This window comes from Oncorhynchus nerka, linkage group LG21, assembly GCF_034236695.1.
Source record: "Oncorhynchus nerka isolate Pitt River linkage group LG21, Oner_Uvic_2.0, whole genome shotgun sequence".
NCBI classification, from domain to species: domain Eukaryota; kingdom Metazoa; phylum Chordata; class Actinopteri; order Salmoniformes; family Salmonidae; genus Oncorhynchus; species Oncorhynchus nerka.
In genome coordinates, this window is record NC_088416.1 from 35,634,257 (window position 1) to 35,650,729 (window position 16,473).

The 16,473-nt window shown below is 51.2% G+C and overlaps 1 pseudogene; it reads right to left on the minus strand.

Moving 5' to 3' along the window:
* Nucleotides 1-960: 960 nt before the first annotated feature.
* The window catches only part of LOC115127869 (SH3 and multiple ankyrin repeat domains protein 1-like), a 91,543-nt pseudogene continuing 76,030 nt past the window's right edge, over nt 961-16,473 (minus strand).

Below are 16,473 nucleotides of genomic sequence, written 5' to 3' on the forward strand. Positions count from 1 at the left end.
AACTCTGCTCATGTAAGGCTGTATACACAGGCAGCCCCAATTTTTCCCACTAATTTGTCATTTGACAAATCAGACTTTTTTTCAGATCTGTCAAACTGAGTTACTGAATTGTTCCGCCTGTGTAAACAGCTTAAGTGTGTAGCGTGTGTGGGCATAAGGACAAGGATCTGAAGGCCTCACATTCCTCCTTCAGATTAGTGTGAGATGGAAAGCACTCATGCATGTAACCTGCCAATACCCACCCACTGCTGGGGGATGTGTTTTAGGACTCAAATGTGTTTAGTAGTAAATGGAGATAATGGAAGAGCCCTTAATTTTAGTGATGGAGAAAAGAGATGTCCAACTGATAACAGATTAAGCTGATAGCACCCAATCCAACTAAATGCAAGGTGAAAATAGGTCAATAGTATAATTCCTGTGAAAATGACAAATCAGGGATATTTAACCTTTCCTTGCTCAGGGACCCCCTCCCAGGCGACCCAGGAACCCCATCGCACATTTTTTTTTTTTTACGTCTTCTCAACAGGTGATTGACAATGGAAAGGTGAAGTAATCAACATTTAAAAATAGATTTGGTAGATAATTTGCCATTATTTTGAACTCTCCACATAATTGGAAGAGGAAGTGTAAACTCTAACACAGCCTATTACCTAGATAGGTCATTTAAACACTTTCGCTAAGAACAACTGTTTAGCTGGTTAAACAAAGGTTTGCTGTGTGTTGCCAAAAATGGATGTCCAAGTCCAGAAAGCTTTCCAGCAGCACTCGCCACACTGGAAACTTCTACACGTGTGCTGTTTCAAAGCCTATGTCAGACACTGGTGTAATTTGCTCTATATTAGGAGTTGATTAATAAAGTTGACGTAATTATAAAGATAGCACCAATTTGTAAGTCGCTCTGGATAAGAGCGTCTGCTAAATGACTTAAATGTAAATGTAAAATATTCTCCACTGTAGGTATGTAATTCAAAATGTTTATTCTGTTATTGATAGCGATATAAAAATCACGTTTTGCTTTGGGGGTTTTACAGAACCCCCGGTTGAATAGCCCTGACATAAATTAATGTTTAAATGAGTAAATAAACAATGAAATATCAAATAAAATACTACTTTAATGATCCATAATGACTTGAAATGCACAAAATAGAAACAAATTTGATGTGAATAATTATATGCATCTTTTTCACAATACCATTTGTCTCGTGGCCATTTCCAGGGCACAATAGCTACATCTTGATCTGCATAAAATAATGTGAATAATGACAATGTAGTGAATCTAACTTTGGCTTCCACACAGTGAGGTTTAAAGTGATACGTATAGTCACAGCTTTATACACAGACGCTGCCTCAAAGTGAGGAAGCTTGGATGGGAGAGTAATTCTTGCATAAAAATATATTTAGGGCTAGATTCAACCCAGAACGCGGAATATCCTCGTTATAGCGCAATTGACATTGAGGTCATTTCCAATTGAGCAGACAAATGCAGTCTCTGGGAATGCAGTGTTTACTGTGAATGCAGTCTCTGGGAATGCAGTGTTTACTGTGAATGCAGTCTCTGCGAATGCGGGAACATTGTCTTTAAATGCCAATCGTGCTATAACGCGGGTCTTCCACCCTCTGGATTGAATCTAGGCCTCAATGTCAATCTGAAGCATACATCAGTCAAACCATTTCAAAATATTATACCAAAACAAGAGGGCAAAGTAAATGTGGTGGTTTTATGACTAGACAAAAGCCTTGATATGTAAAGCATTTTGTACATCAAACTAAATAGATATTTTTTCTATATTTTTGGAGGTAACAATATAGTTTTATATTTATATACATTTTAAATTGTTAGACACCATGGTGTCATAGTTTGACCTACAGTCATGAATCTCATAACAATTTTATAGGATTATATCGACTAACACTACTGGCAAAATTATGAAAATACATTGCCTAAAATGCAAAAGAGCGCCACCTCAGCCATGAAAGGCAGAACGGAGAACTGCACCTTATAACAGTAAGGACGATGATAGTAATGATAATAGTAACAATATTTCTCTTCATATCAATAGCAGTATTCCAGACCCATCTTAAGTTAAAAAAATTGTTGTAAGAACAATTGTAGTATTAAAACAGAACATATCTCTCCCCCCACTCATTTGGGCCTCAGTTTATGTTCTCATGCTTCTGTAGAAAGAGTTTTTGGAAGGAGTGGGGGGATTGGGTGGGAAAGAGGAAGATTTGGCAGTTTGTTTCTCTTTCCCTCCCCCCTCCTTTTCAGTCTCAATCCCTTGCACAGAGAACTTTAGAACGGTTGAAAAGCAGTTGCTTCGATGCTTCGAAAGTCTTTCGTATAAATGGAGTCAATCTTCAATGAGATACTGTTTATGTCACGTATTCCCTCCATCTCCGAAATCACAGTCCCTTTTAGTATCAGATACATCTTGGATCCAAACAAATATATTTAAGGTGTCCCATTAATTATAACATAAACACAGAGAGTGTGTGCGTGTGTGTGTGTGTGGCAGAGAGAATGTGAATATGTGTGTACATTACATACATGAGCATTTGTAAGTGTGTATTTTTGTATGTGCCAGTATAGTGTATTGAGTGAGAGGGTGTACATGTCTGTGTGTTTATTTCTATGCTGTTGGTCTGGGCACTTATTTTTGCTACAGATTTGTAATACAGTGACCAGTCTGTATATAATATGCCGTTATAAGACTTAAGATGATAAAGAAGCTATAGAGAAATAGAATGTGTTTACAGGTCCTTATTGAAGGGCCTTCAGTGAGCATGGAGCCGTCCCATTAGTGAGGTAAAAACAGACAACCAATCACACACAGTCATACTGACAGGTTTCCTCCAGTCACAGCCACTACAGTCAAGTGAGGATTTACCCATCAAGCTCTTTCCAACAGGGGACAAGTCATATTATTCAGTCCAACAGGTAGGGGCTCCGCTGATGACACACTGACCCCTACTAGAGGTACTCCACCTACGACATTACCCAAGACATACATGTAGGCTGCCACCTTGTCTCATTCATGCCCATATTCTGAACTACAGAATATGGACATGAATATTCATCCCAATAACTCGCTCCAGCAATGACATTCACTCAGACAAAGAGCTCTTAACATTTCTATTCACTCACACAGGTCTCTACTGAAACTGAACACATCTGAACAAACAGCCAGCTATGGAGCCAACAACAGTCAAGCTAGACAGCTACTGTACCTAATCCTTACCCTAGGGTAGAGAGGAGGAGCTAGACAGCTAACTAACCCTAGGGTAGAGAGGAGGAGCTAGACAGCTAACTAACCCTAGGGTAGAGAGGAGGAGCTAGACAGCTAACTAACCCTAGGGTAGAGAGGAGGAGCTAGACAGCTAACTAACCCTAGGGTAGAGAGGAGGAGCTAGACAGCTAACTAACCCTAGGGTGGAGAGGAAGAGCTACCTAACTCTAACCCTAGGGTAGAGAGGGGGAACTACAGCTACCTAACCCTTGGGTAGAGAGGAGGAACTACAGCTACCTAACCCTTGGGAAGAGAGGAGGAACTACAGCTACCTAACCCTTGGGTAGAGAGGAGGAACTACAGCTACCTAACCCTTGGGAAGAGAGGAGGAACTACAGCTACCTAACCCTTGGGTAGAGAGGAGGAACTACAGTTACCTAACCCTTGGGTAGAGAGGAGGAGCTACCTAACCCTAGGGTAGAGAGGAGGAACTACCTAACCCTTGGGTAGAGAGGAGGAGCTAACTAACCCTTGGGTAGAGAGGAGGAGCTATCTAACCCTAGGGTAGAGAGGAGGAACTACCTAACCCTAACCCTTGGGTAGAGAGGAGGAGCTAACTAACCCTTGGGTAGAGAGGAGGAGCTACCTAACTCTAACCCTTGGGTAGAGAGGAGGAGCTACCTAACCCTAACCCTTGGGTAGAGAGGAGGAGCTACCTAACCCTAGGGTAGAGAGGAGGAGCTACCTAACCCTTGGGTAGAGAGGAGGAGCTACCTAACCCTAGGGTAGAGAGGAGGAGCTACCTAACCCTTGGGTAGAGAGGAGGAGCTACCTAACCCTAACCCTTGGGTAGAGAGGAGGAGCTACCTAACCCTAGGTTAGAGAGGAGGAGCTACCTAACCCTAACCCTTGGGTAGAGGGGATGAGCTACATAACTCTAGGGTAGAGAGGAGGAGCTACCTAACCCTAGGATACAGAGGAGGAGGTACCTAACCCTAACCCTTGGGTAGAGAGGAGGAGCTACCTAACCCTAGGGTAGAGAGGAGGAGCTACCTAACCCTTGGGTGGAGAAGAGGAGCTACCTAACCCTAGGGTAGAGAGGAGGAGCTACCTAACCCTAACCCTAGGGTAGAGAGGAGGAGCTACCTAACCCTAGGGTAAAGAGGAGGAGCTACCTAACCCTAGGGTAGAGAGGAGGAGCTACCTAACCTTAGGGTAGAGAGGAGGAGCTACCTAACCCTAGGGTAAAGAGGAGGGGCTACCTAACCCTAGGGTAGAGAGGAGGAGCTACCTAACCCTTGGGTAGAGAGGAGGAGCTACCTAACCCTAACCCTTGGGTAGAGAGGAGGAGCTACCTAACCCTAGGTTAGAGAGGAGGAGCTACCTAACCCTAACCCTTGGGTAGAGGGGATGAGCTACATAACTCTAGGGTAGAGAGGAGGAGCTACCTAACCCTAGGATACAGAGGAGGAGGTACCTAACCCTAACCCTTGGGTAGAGAGGAGGAGCTACCTAACCCTAGGGTAGAGAGGAGGAGCTACCTAACCCTTGGGTGGAGAAGAGGAGCTACCTAACCCTAGGGTAGAGAGGAGGAGCTACCTAACCCTAACCCTAGGGTAGAGAGGAGGAGCTACCTAACCCTAGGGTAGAGAGGAGGAGCTACCTAACCCTAGGGTAAAGAGGAGGAGCTACCTAACCCTAGGGTAGAGAGGAGGAGCTACCTAACCTTAGGGTAGAGAGGAGGAGCTACCTAACCCTAGGGTAAAGAGGAGGGGCTACCTAACCCTAGGGTAGAGAGGAGGAGCTACCTAACCCTAACCCTAGGGTAGAGAGGAGGAGCTACCTAACTCTAGGGTAGAGAGAAGGAGCTACCTAACCCTAGGGTAGAGAGGAGGAACTACAGCTACCCAGAGAAGACAGGTGGAGAAAGCTCTAACTAGTGTTAATAATGAGGACAATCCTCATTCTCTCTTTCCCCAACAATACTAAGAACTGCTCAGATGAAAAAGCTAAACAACATTTGATTGTTTCTCTCAATATTTTGGGCTAAGTTTTGTCACTATTTTACTCCTATTGTTATTTGTTGCCTCAATCTACATTGTCATTCCATCCTCGTAGTGTGAGTGTGTTGACATTAGAGTCAGTGCTTGTGTGTGTTACTGTATTTGTGTGCATGTGAGTGTATCTGTGTGAGTCAGCAACCAGGCCCTGAGTACCAGGCATTGGTCAGCCCTTGTTCCATCCCTCATTTCCCCTCTCTTTTCCTGATCGGTCCTCCCTCTAGGTGAAATCAGGTTCTCTGCTTTTGTTGTGTGAATCCATCATGGATAGCAGCAGTTGTGGCCTCTCTCTCCTGTTCCCTCACTGACTCCATCCCCCCTCCTTTCTCTTTCTGTTTGTCTTCTCAGCTCCGACTCCCATCATCCCTTCTTCCTCGTGGTGACAGAGCAGAAATGGGAAAAGGAGAGCTGGAGAGCCTTGGGAAAGAATAGAGAGACTAAAGTCATGTTTTTTTGTTTGTTTGAGCCAGTAATGGATGCTTTAACAAGAGTAAGAGCTGCCCCAGTGCCATACTATCTGAATAACACATTCATGAATTTTGAGCCTGATTTCAATTCAAGAGATGAGAGAGACAAGAGAGAGAGGACAGAGACAAGAGAGAGAGGACAGAGACAAGAGTGACAGAGGAGATAGAGGACAGAGATAGGAGAGGGGGATAGGCAGAGGTTTACAACCTGGCATAGGATTTGTTTTTATCTTTGTTTATTTTACAAGACAGGCCTATCTCTGTACTCTTATCCTCTCACCCATCCATCGCTCTTCCCCTTACCTGTCAGTCACTCTCTTCAGAGCACGGTCGATGTTCATGCGGTGTCCGACACGCGTCACCCCCAGGTCCAGATAGTCCTCCTTGGTGAGGGAGGGCAGGTGAGTGCCGTCGATCTCGTTGTCCAGGAAATGCTCCCTGTGCTCGCCCAGGTTCAGGTATCCCAGCCAATCAGCCACGTCGTATTTGGTCCAATAAGGCAGTGGCTTGGAGGCAAAGGGCTTGGAGGGTGATGGAGGAGGGAGGTGGGGGTAGCTCAGGCAGGGGGGAGCGGGGAGAGGGTGCAGGGGAGGGGATGAGCTACCAGATAAAAAGTGTGTGGGGGAGAGGGAGCGAGACACCAACAGGGAGGCGTTTGGGGGAGGAGGGGCGCCAGAGGTGGCGAAGAGAGGAGGGGAGGGGGAGAAGTAGGGGTCCCCCATGTGGTTAGCGGGTGAGGGCGGGGTCATAGAGCCGCGGAGCTCGTAGAGGCTGCTGTAGAGGGGTGTGGTGGGGAGGAGGGGAGGGAGGAGGGGCGGGGGGACCCAGTTTGGGCCTCTCTGAGGGGGAGATGAGGGGACTGGGGGCTCTCCTACGCTGCAGGTGGTGGGACTCTGCCTTCCTGGACTCTCTACTTGGAATGAACTGGAACTCCAGGGCTTTGGTGCGATACACAGGCCGGTGTTTAGGGAGGTGGGATAAGGGGAGTAGGTGGGGGAGGACAGGGGGAGTGGGAGCGTGGAGGGGCTGTACGGCAGCCACAGGGGCTGGGGGACGGGGGACGGTTCCAGTTGGGGTACTGGGAGGAAGGGGTGGGGGACAGGGACAGGGCGGGCTGGGAGTGGTGGATAGGGAGGGGACAGGGAACGAACTGAGGGGGGGCTCAGGGCCGAGGCGGAGTCTTCTGAAAACCTAGGGACAGAAAAGAAGGAATGACAATGACACATACGGTACCTACGGTACATAGAGGGGCTCTTCATAACCCGTGACCCAACCTCACCACCACTATTCATAACACATTACCCAACCTCACCACCACTATTCATAATACATTACCCAACCTCACCACCACTATTCATAACACATTACCCAACCTCACCACCACTATTCATAACCCCCAACCTCACCACCACTATTCCCAACTTCATCACCACTATTCATAACACATTACCCAACCTCATCACCACTATTCATAACACATTACCCAACCTCATCACCACTATTCATAACACATTACCCAACCTCACCACCACTATTCATAACACATTACCCAACCTCATCACCACTATTCATAATACATTACCCAACCTCATCACCACTATTCATAACACATTACCCAACCTCACCACCACTATTCATAACACATTACCCAACCTCACCACCACTATTCATAACACATTACCCAACCTCACCACCACTATTCATAACACATTACCCAACCTCACCACCACTATTCATAACACATTACCCAACCTCACCACCACTATTCATAACACATTACATTACCTCAACCACTCACCACCACTATTCATAACACATTACCCAACCTCACCACCACTATTCATTACCCAACCTACCTTATTCCCAACCCAACCTCACCACCACTATTCATAACACATTACCCAACCTCACCACCACTATTCATAATACCCAACCTCACCCAACCTCACCACCACTATTCATAACACATTACCCAACCTCACCACCACTATTCATAACACATTACCCAACCCCAACCTCACCACCACTATTCATAACACATTACCCAACCTCATCACCACTATTCATAACCCCAACCTCACCACCACTATTCATAACACATTACCCAACCTCACCACCACTATTCATAATACCTTACCCAACCTCACCACCACTATTCATAACACATTACCCAACCTCACCACCACTATTCATAACACATTACCCAACCTCACCACCACTATTCATAATACCTTACCCAACCTCACCACCACTATTCATAACACATTACCCAACCTCACCACCACTATTCATAATACCTTACCCAACCTCACCACCACTATTCACTAGTAGCCTACACCTGAAGACAGACATTGTTAGATTGAGGCTATCAATATGAGGCTCAGGATGTTAACAGCAGCTAATTGCTATTAAAGTTGTGCTGAGTAGACAGGAACTTGCTTCTCTTTTCTCTGGCCGTTGAAACACAGGCAGTAAATTGAAGAAAGGGGACATGTTTTATGTCCAGTCAAACAGACAGTGTGTGAGAAAGGAGGAGTGTAATTACCTGTTTCTGGTGGAGGAGAGACATAAAGCAGACGGAGACAAAAGCATGGGACATAAAAATGGGGAAGAATTCACACAGTAAAACTCACTCACTCACTCACTCACTCACTCACTCACTCACTCACTCACTCACTCACTCACTCACTCACTCACTCACTCACTCACTCACCCATTCCCACAAAATACACAAGTAGCGCCAAGACAAGAGATCGCTGTGTGATTGATGTTTACAACACAGGAGGTTGGTGGGACCTTAATTGGGGAGGAAGGGCTCGTGGTAACGGCTGGAGTGGAATCAGTGAGATGGTATCAAACACATCAAACACATGGTTTGACTCCATTTCAGACATTATTATGAGCCATCCTCTCCTCAGCAGCCTCCACTGATGTACAAGTAAAACATGTAGGCCTTTGTACTGAAATCTATGGTCTACTGAAGATAATATAACTGTAGTCATTTTACCTGTATCAACACACACAACCTCACCAAATATCCTCTAACATATCATAGCGAGTACCTGTGTCTACTTAGTGATCTCTGGCTCCCTCTCTGCTGCAGTTTGTTGCTGAGCTCATTGATGATGCTGGCCTTCATGCTGGATATGGGGGGGTACAGCCTCCGGCCCTCCAGGTAGGTCCCCTGGTCCCCTACTAACTGACCCTCTGACCCCCACAGAGGCTTCATCTCAGGGGTCCGGGGCCGGTCAAAGTAGGGTGACGTGGGACGCCCCAAATTCTGTGTCATCCCATAACCCTCCCGTCCTCCATCGTCCTCCTCCTCTCCTTCCTCGCCCTCCTCCTCCTCTTCCTCCCTCCGTCTGTGTGACTGGAAGGAGGGCAGGGCGGTACCGGTCTCTCTGCGTAGTTCAGCCGCACGCCCCCCCTCCCTGAACCTGCCTGATTTGGGGTAAGTGGAGACGGCGGCTGTGGCGTTGTGCATGTCAAACGTCTGTCCGTCCAGGTAGCTCATGTACGACTCCAGGAGGTCTGCTCCTCCCGCCCTGTCTCCCTCCACTCCTCCTCCTCCCTCCCTCCCTCTCTCCAGCCTCTCTTCCAGCCTCTCTCTGGCTCCTCCGCTCATGGCCAGGATGTTGTCCAGGTGGTGATCACTGCTGCTGCGGCTGTCCAGCTCCTCTATCCCAGAGTCCACCACCGTCTCCTGGGACTCCCCTGCCTTGGCTGTGGGGTGAGGGTGGTGCTCCCCTATCCTGCGGCCGGCCGCTGTAGAAGCAGAGGGGGCTGGGTGTGTCCTGTCCTGGTGGGGCTGGACTGAGGTCCTCGTGGTGGTGGCAGCGGTGGTGGTGGTGGTGGTGGTGGTACAGGGAGCGGTGGAGGTCAGGGCTGCAGAGCCCTGGAAGGGGCCAGAGGAGGCTGCGGTGGAGGAGATGGGAGGGGGACCACGGTAGGATGGGGAACCTGCAATGGAGTGGGGAGGAGGGGTGGGGATGAGCTCCTATGGATGGTGGAGGGGCGACCCTGGGTGGGGGACGAGCTCCTATGGATGGTGGAGGGGCGACCCTGGGTGGGGGAGGAGTGACCCTGGGTGGGGAGAAGCGACCTTTGGGAGGAGGAGTGTGGGAGGAACGCCCATGGGAAGGAGAGGAGCGCCCGGTGTGCGTGCTGTTGTAGAGGTGGTGAGAGTGGGTCATGGCAAGGGAGGGTCTGTGAAAGGAGCTGGGTGGGGGTGGGGGGAGACAGAGGGAGGAGGCGGGGGTCCTGTGGGCTGGAGGCCAGAGGGTGAGGGTGGAGGAAGGGGGTTGGGTGATGTCTGAGTGGGGGAGTTTCCTGACTGGGTCAGGTTGGCCACCTCACTGTCATAGGAGGTAAGGCTGGAGGTGGTAGAGTCCCCCGCCTGTGGGGAGGGTAGGGGTGTGTGGGCCGGGAACCCACTGATAAACATGTCTTTTGGAGGGGGTGGTGGGGGAGGAGGGGGAGGTGGTGGGGGCTGCTGCTGGCGGGAGGCCAGGTTGTTGATAATGGCACGGTGTGTGTAACCTGACATTCCACCCCGGTCAAAGCTGTTGGCAAACTCCAGTGGAGGGGGCAGTGGGTCCGCAAACACAAACTCATCATCCACATCCACAGAGGGGGCAGGGGGCGGCAGAACCATGAGGCCACTGCCCCCGGAACCCCCTCCCCCCTGTGGGAGAGACGGGGCGGCTGTAGCGGGGGGAGATGGAGGGGTGAGAGACAGGATGTAGCCTGCCTCACTCGCCATCCTCAGAAACGAGGCCTGGCAAGGCTGCTGGGACGACAGCTGAGGGGGCTGCTGGGTAGGGGCTGTCTGCTGCCTCATGTACCCCTCTCTGTCCCGCTCCCTTTCTCTCGACCTCTCCCTCTCTCTTGACCTCTCTCTCGACCTCTCCCTCTGTCTTTCCTCCCTGTAGGAGGGTTGGTAGTGCTGGGACTGGTAGTGATGTGTGTGGACTGTTTTGTCCTCAGAGAAGCGCACCCTCAGCCCCTCTCTGGCCCCGCCACCCTCCCGCTCCCCTCCTCCCCCCTCCTCGCCCCAGCCTGCACCCCTGAGGATCCTGGGGGAGGGGGGTCGGCTGGTGGAGGAGGTGGTGGCGGCTAGGGAGGAGGAGGTGACCAGGTAGGAGGAGCTGGAGGAATGGGTGGCTGAGGAAGCCGGTGTGGGGGAGGTGGCCTGGGAGGGGAATGTCACCACACTGGACATCTGTCGTACAAACTGGTGCTCGGTCCCTCTCTCCCTCCTCATCCTGCCGTCGTCCTTCAGGGCCCGCTCCCTGGCAGCCAGGGCCAGACCCAGGGGGGACGAGGGGTCCAGGACCTTTCCTGTCAGGGGGTGGATGAAGGTGGTGCCAGAGGGGACCTGCTGCCGGCTTGACGCCCCGTAGAAGTCAGCCGGAACAGACTTGGGCTGGTAGTCTGGAGCCGGGGAGGAGTACTCTGGCAGGCCGAAGGCAGGGGGCATGCTGCGGGTGTGGTGGATGAAGGTGTCCCCAGAGAACATGCCCTCGTCGATGGACTTGGAGGGCCGGAGGCGTGGGGGGGAGCCACCGGACTGGGGGCTGAACTGCTGCTGCTGAGAGGTCTGTGTCCTACCTGCCCCCCCTCCTCCTCCTCCTCCTCCCCCTGGCCCCACCTCCTCCTCGGCAGACATGAAGATGGAGGCGCTCTTCCTGCGGGCCTCATGGAAGCGTTCCCTGTCCCGGCGGGCTGCGCCCACGATGGCCGCCCCAAACTGGCTGGTGAAGTCACTATCCTGGCCTCGGAAGGAGGGTGGTGGAGGGGCCGGGATGGAGGGAGGAGCAGGGGGTGGCGGGGCTGGGGTGGAAGGGGGTCCGTGGGGGGGTTGGGTTCTGTCGGTCTCCCCTGGGGGGGTGGGCTCAGCCTCCACACTGCTGCCCTGGCTGCTGCGGCCACTGCCACTGCTGATGGAGGGGGCCTTGACTATGATGGTGGGGATGGGGATGGAGCTCTTCTCCACTGGGGCCTTGCCCCCCAGCGTGCCCTGGCCAGCCCGCAGGTCATCCACCTTGGACTGCTTTACCAGAGGGCCCTTCCCTCTCCGCGCCCCCCCTCCTTTAGGTACTCCCTCTCCAGCCCCCCCAGCCGCAATGCGGTCTGCCCTCTGCGGCTGGCTCTGGGTGGTCTGTTGCTGCTGGGGCATCACTGTGGCACTGCCTGAAGGTGGGGCGGCGTTACTGTAGCCCCTCCTTAGACCTGCAGCCTTGCCCACCCCCACTCCTCCTCCCCCTCCTGATCCAACAGGCTCCCCTGGGTAGCCCCCTTTCCTAGAAGCAGTCCTGCTCTGAGCGGCGTGGGCGGGGGCATTAGAGTACTGGTGCGTGTGGTCCACCCCTCCTCCTCCAGCGCCGGTACTGGGCCCCCCTGCCCTTTCGCGGCCCCCGTGGGTGAAGTGCACAGACTGAGAGTAGAGCTGGTAGTGGGCTGCTGTGGAGGTGGACTGGGACACGGCCACAGAGGGCTGCTGGGAAGACTTGCCCCCTCTCCAGCCCAGTGGTGGGGCAGAAGAGAAGGGGGGGTCTGGCGGGGCGGTGGTGGGGGGCGGGGGGATGTCATCTGGGCCGGGAACCGAGAGACTTCGGGCAAACTTCATGGCCGGAGGATTGAGATGGGACTTCTCCTCTTCAGTCACCCCTGCAGTTCACCACAGACAGAGATACAAGAGAGGGATGAAAAGGACTGATGAGAGAGACTGGGGTATAGGGATGGAGGATAGACACAGAGCAGAGTGATCAGATGGGAGAGAGACTGAGGTATAGGGATGGAGGATAGACACAGAGCAGAGTGATCAGATGGGAGAGAGACTGAGGTATAGGGATGGAGGATAGACACAGAGCAGAGTGATCAGATGGGAGAGAGACTGAGGTATAGGGATGGAGGATAGACAGAGCAGAGTGATCAGATGGGTGAGAGACTGAGGTATAGGGATGGAGGATAGACACAGAGCAGAGTGATCAGATGGGAGAGAGACTGGGGTATAGGGATGGAGGATAGACGCAGAGCAGAGTGATCAGATGGGTGAGAGACTGAGGTATAGGGATGGAGGATAGACACAGAGCAGAGTGATCAGATGGGTGAGAGACTGAGGTATAGGGGTGGAGGATAGACACAGAGCAGAGTGATCAGATGGGTGAGAGACTGAGGTATAGGGATGGAGGATAGACACAGAGCAGAGTGATCAGATGGGAGAGAGACTGAGGTATAGGGATGGAGGATAGACACAGAGCAGAGTGATCAGATGGGTGAGGGACTGAGGTATAGGGATGGAGGATAGACACAGAGCAGAGTGATCAGATGGGAGAGAGACTGAGGTATAGGGATGGAGGATAGACACAGAGCAGAGTGATCAGATGGGAGAGAGACTGAGGTATAGGGATGGAGGATAGACACAGAGCAGAGTGATCAGATGGGAGAGACTGGGGTATAGGGATGGAGGATAGACAGAGAGCAGAGTGATCAGATGGGAGAGACTGAGGTATAGGGATGGAGGATAGACACAGAGCAGAGTGATCAGATGGGAGAGAGACTGAGGTAGAGGGATGGAGGATAGACACAGAGCAGAGTGATCAGATGGGAGAGACTGGGGTATAGGGATGGAGGATAGACACAGAGCAGAGTGATCAGATGGGAGAGACTGAGGTATAGGGATGAAGGATAGACACAGAGCAGAGTGATCAGATGGGAGAGAGACTGAGGTATAGGGATGGAGGATAGACACAGAGCAGAGTGATCAGATGGGAGAGAGACTGAGGTATAGGGATGGAGGATAGACACAGAGCAGAGTGATCAGGTGGGAGAGAGACTGAGGTATAGGGGTGGAGGATAGACAGAGCAGAGTGATCAGATGGGAGAGAGACTGAGGTATAGGGATGGAGGATAGACACAGAGCAGAGTGATCAGATGGGTGAGAGACTGGGGTAGAGGGATGGAGGATAGACACAGAGCAGAGTGATCAGATGGGAGAGAGACTGAGGTAGAGGGATGGAGGATAGACACAGAGCAGAGTGATCAGATGGGAGAGAGACTGAGGTATAGGGATGGAGGATAGACACAGAGCAGAGTGATCAGATGGGAGAGAGACTGAGGTATAGGGATGGAGGATAGACACAGAGCAGAGTGATCAGATGGGTGAGAGACTGGGGTATAGGGATGGAGGATAGACACAGAGCAGAGTGATCAGATGGGAGAGAGACTGAGGTATAGGGATGGAGGATAGACAGAGCAGAGTGATCAGATGGGTGAGAGACTGAGGTATAGGGATGGAGGATAGACACAGAGCAGAGTGATCAGATGGGAGAGAGACTGAGGTATAGGGATGGAGGATAGACACAGAGCAGAGTGATCAGATGGGAGAGACTGGGGTATAGGGATGGAGGATAGACACAGAGCAGAGTGATCAGATGGGAGAGAGACTGAGGTATAGGGATGGAGGATAGACACAGAGCAGAGTGATCAGATGGGAGAGAGACTGAGGTATAGGGATGGAGGATAGACACAGAGCAGAGTGATCAGATGGGTGAGAGACTGGGGTATTGGGATGGAGGATAGACACAGAGCAGAGTGATCAGATGGGAGAGAGACTGAGGTATAGGGATGGAGGATAGACACAGAGCAGAGTGATCAGATGGGAGAGACTGGGGTATAGGGATGGAGGATAGACACAGAGCAGAGTGATCAGATGGGAGAGACTGAGGTATAGGGATGGAGGATAGACACAGAGCAGAGTGATCAGATGGGAGAGAGACTGAGGTAGAGGGATGGAGGATAGACACAGAGCAGAGTGATCAGATGGGAGAGACTGGGGTATAGGGATGGAGGATAGACACAGAGCAGAGTGATCAGATGGGAGAGACTGAGGTATAGGGATGAAGGATAGACACAGAGCAGAGTGATCAGATGGGAGAGAGACTGAGGTATAGGGATGGAGGATAGACACAGAGCAGAGTGATCAGATGGGAGAGAGACTGAGATAGAGGGATGGAGGATAGACACAGAGCAGAGTGATCAGATGGGAGAGAGACTGAGGTATAGGGATGGAGGATAGACACAGAGCAGAGTGATCAGGTGGGAGAGAGACTGAGGTATAGGGGTGGAGGATAGACACAGAGCAGAGTGATCAGATGGGAGAGAGACAGGTATAGGGATGGAGGATAGACACAGAGCAGAGTGATCAGATGGGTGAGAGACTGGGGTAGAGGGATGGAGGATAGACACAGAGCAGAGTGATCAGATGGGTGAGGGACTGAGGTATAGGGATGGAGGATAGACACAGAGCAGAGTGATCAGATGGGTGAGAGACTGAGGTATAGGGATGGAGGATAGACACAGAGCAGAGTGATCAGATGGGAGAGAGACTGAGGTATAGGGATGGAGGATAGACACAGAGCAGAGTGATCAGATGGGAGAGACTGGGGTATAGGGATGGAGGATAGACACAGAGCAGAGTGATCAGATGGGAGAGAGACTGAGGTATAGGGATGGAGGATAGACACAGAGCAGAGTGATCAGATGGGAGAGAGACTGAGGTATAGGGATGGAGGATAGACACAGAGCAGAGTGATCAGATGGGAGAGAGACTGAGGTATAGGGATGGAGGATAGACACAGAGCAGAGTGATCAGATGGGAGAGAGACTGAGGTATAGGGATGGAGGATAGACACAGAGCAGAGTGATCAGATGGGTGAGAGACTGGGGTATAGGGATGGAGGATAGACACAGAGCAGAGTGATCAGATGGGTGAGGGACGGGGTATAGGGATGGAGGATAGACACAGAGCAGAGTGATCAGATGGGAGAGAGACTGAGGTATAGGGATGGAGGATAGACAGAGCAGAGTGATCAGATGGGAGAGAGACTGAGGTATAGGGATGGAGGATAGACACAGAGCAGAGTGATCAGATGGGTGAGAGACTGAGGTATAGGGATGGAGGATAGACAGGTAGAGGGATGGAGGATAGACACAGAGCAGAGTGATCAGATGGGAGAGAGACTGAGGTATAGGGATGGAGGATAGACACAGAGCAGAGTGATCAGATGGGAGAGAGACTGAGGTATAGGGATGGAGGATAGACACAGAGCAGAGTGATCAGATGGGTGAGAGACTGAGGTATAGGGATGGAGGATAGACACAGAGCAGAGTGATCAGATGGGAGAGAGACTGAGGTATAGGGATGGAGGATAGACACAGAGCAGAGTGATCAGATGAGAGAGACTGAGGTATAGGGATGGAGGATAGACACAGAGCAGAGTGATCAGATGGGTGAGAGACTGAGGTATAGGGATGGAGGATAGACACAGAGCAGAGTGATCAGATGGGTGAGAGACTGAGGTATAGGGATGGAGGATAGACACAGAGCAGAGTGATCAGATGGGTGAGGGACTGAGGTATAGGGATGGAGGATAGAAAGAGCAGAGTGATCAGATGGGAGAGAGACTGAGGTATAGGGATGGAGGATAGACACAGAGCAGAGTGATCAGATGGGAGAGACTGGGGTATTGGGATGGAGGATAGACACAGAGCAGAGTGATCAGATGGGAGAGAGACTGAGGTATAGGGATGGAGGATAGACACAGAGCAGAGTGATCAGATGGGAGAGAGACTGAGGTATAGGGATGGAGGATAGACACAGCAGAGTGATCAGATGGGAGAGAGACTGAGGTATAGGGATGGAGGATAGACACAGAG